This window comes from Pteropus vampyrus, unplaced genomic scaffold (genome assembly GCF_000151845.1).
Source record: "Pteropus vampyrus isolate Shadow unplaced genomic scaffold, Pvam_2.0 Scaffold9, whole genome shotgun sequence".
Taxonomy (NCBI): domain Eukaryota; kingdom Metazoa; phylum Chordata; class Mammalia; order Chiroptera; family Pteropodidae; genus Pteropus; species Pteropus vampyrus.
The window spans coordinates 9,293,551-9,295,571 of NW_011888790.1; the positions used below are offsets into that span (position 1 = coordinate 9,293,551).

A 2,021-nucleotide genomic window follows, 5' to 3' on the forward strand; every position below is an offset into this window, starting at 1 on the left:
AACACCTCAATTTTATGTCTGACCTCTAGATCTGTAAGACGAGAAATCTGTGTTGTTGTTTGCTTGTGATCATGGCTATTGTATTTGCCATGATGATTAGTGGCCAACAAACCCAAGTTGAGACAAGGATGTTGAACAATCAGCTAGGTGATTTTCTCCACACATCAGCCACACAACTATTTGGACCTCAGTAACTACTACAGCCACTTCAAATCACTATAGGTCATTTTAAACTACTACAATTCATTTGCAAATAATAAAAACAACAAAATTTAAACCCTCAGATTTTCAGGTCCACCTCAGTTGTGTCTGTCTCTGCCCAAACTGCTGCAACTCATGAGAGGTTACTGCTAGCATGCAATGAACATCGCTGACAACAGATCCAAGTCTACCATAGTATCCTTAGTGCTACCAAAATGGAGTAAACTTACCTCCCACTTTTCTCATTTTTTTTAAAGGATGATTATTTCCATTTCCAATTATCATTACTTCTCTCTTGACCAGCAATATTAGTGATTAGACTGTTGCATATATCAAATCAGAACGTGATGGAAAGCAAAGAATAAGTTGATCAAATCCAATCCATAATCAAAGGGCAAAGGAAGAGATTTGTAAACACTATTTAGTATTTAAGCTTCAGGCAGGCGGGGACCAAGTCTATCTTGGAGCCCAGGTGATAACAGACCCAAGTATCTGAACTGAACCTGAGGGCATTCCTAAAAACTGAGATTATACTTCCAGACAATGTACTAGATAGAACAAATGCTCCACTCTCTTCCTATCTGGGATTCATGAACTGCGGTGGGACACCAGGGACAGCCAACCTGACTTGACCCAACAAGCAGGGTAAAGACCAGATCCGGAGTGGAAGGACTAGAACGATATAAACTGGGGTGATTCCACGGAGAACCCTCGTTAGTTAGCTTCAGACAGGACAAGCTGGAAGGGGACAGCTCTAAGCAAAGGCTCAGGCCAACTCCGGCCTGCGTCTGCAGGTTGCCTGGCAACAGGAGCCTCCGCACTGGGCCTCCAGCTCTTCTCTCACTTCCAGGGAAAAGAATCTGGTCCGCCCAAATCCCTCGCTCTATCCACGCCACCTCCGACCACCAAAGTGAGTGGGCCCTTTCTCCTCGTCCCCTGCCCGCACCAAAGGTGACCCCGCCGCCCTCAAAGCTACTCACGGAAGAGCCCTCGGCGAAGAACTAGCAGCGTCCCTCGGTGCCTCTCCCTGGGACCAGCTCTGCGGCGCCTCTAAACCCCGGCGAGGAGCTGGAGCGGAATCGCTCATCCGCTCTTGTCCCGCCCAGAGAAAGCGCCAAAGCCCGACCCGGATCCACCGCGGGAGTGTAATTCATTTAAGTGAATTTGACTTAACATATTTTACAGAGCTCTACCAGTTGTCAGCTCCCAAACTGATGTTTTGATGGGAAAAATTTTTTAAGCATAAGTTCTCAAAAAGCTTGCAATTATTTAAAAAAAACAAGACTGCAGTATAGTATCATAGAGATATATAAACATAGATATAGATATTACTTTAAAATATGTGCACATAAACACATATACATATATATAACATATTACATATGACTACATAATATATATGGCTACAAATTAAAGTACATATATAATGGGAACAGGCCTAGGAAGCAGGAAACCTCCATTTCATGCTTTGCTCTGCACAGACTGTCTTTGGGTGTCACTTCCTCATCAATAAAAGAAAAGATCCGGTTTGAGATATTTCTAAGGTCCCATTCCACTCTAATATGCCATAACTGCCCTGAATTACACAGCCAAGTGTCAGATACTCAAACTAGAACTCAGAACTTCTGAGCCTAATCTAGTTCTCTTTCCACAATATTAAGTTGTTTATCTAAACTGCAATATCTTTTCAAAATTAGCTCCTCTCAAAATATATGTATTTAAATTTCCAGTTGGAGCTAGGTTTAAAGCATAAATAAAAATACATTTTTAAAGCATAAAGTCATCTGTGGATATAAGATAATCTTACTTCTTCTATTTCT

The 2,021-nt window shown here is 42.1% G+C and overlaps 1 protein-coding gene across 6 annotated transcripts in view; it reads right to left on the minus strand.

Annotated features, from left to right (window-relative positions):
* CAPS2 (calcyphosine 2) overlaps window positions 1-1,245 on the minus strand; it is a 40,444-nt gene extending 39,199 nt beyond the window's left edge. For 3 of the 6 annotated variants that reach the window (XM_023520941.1, XM_023520965.1, XM_011374470.2), the window contains exon 1: window positions 1,182-1,239. The gene's annotated coding sequence lies outside the window, so the exon portion shown is untranslated. Of the gene's footprint in view, window positions 1-431; window positions 522-1,181 lie in introns of all 6 variants that reach the window. The other 3 variants (XM_023520943.1, XM_023520936.1, XM_023520950.1) reach the window with 2 other exon arrangements.
* Window positions 1,246-2,021: the final 776 nt, after the last annotated feature.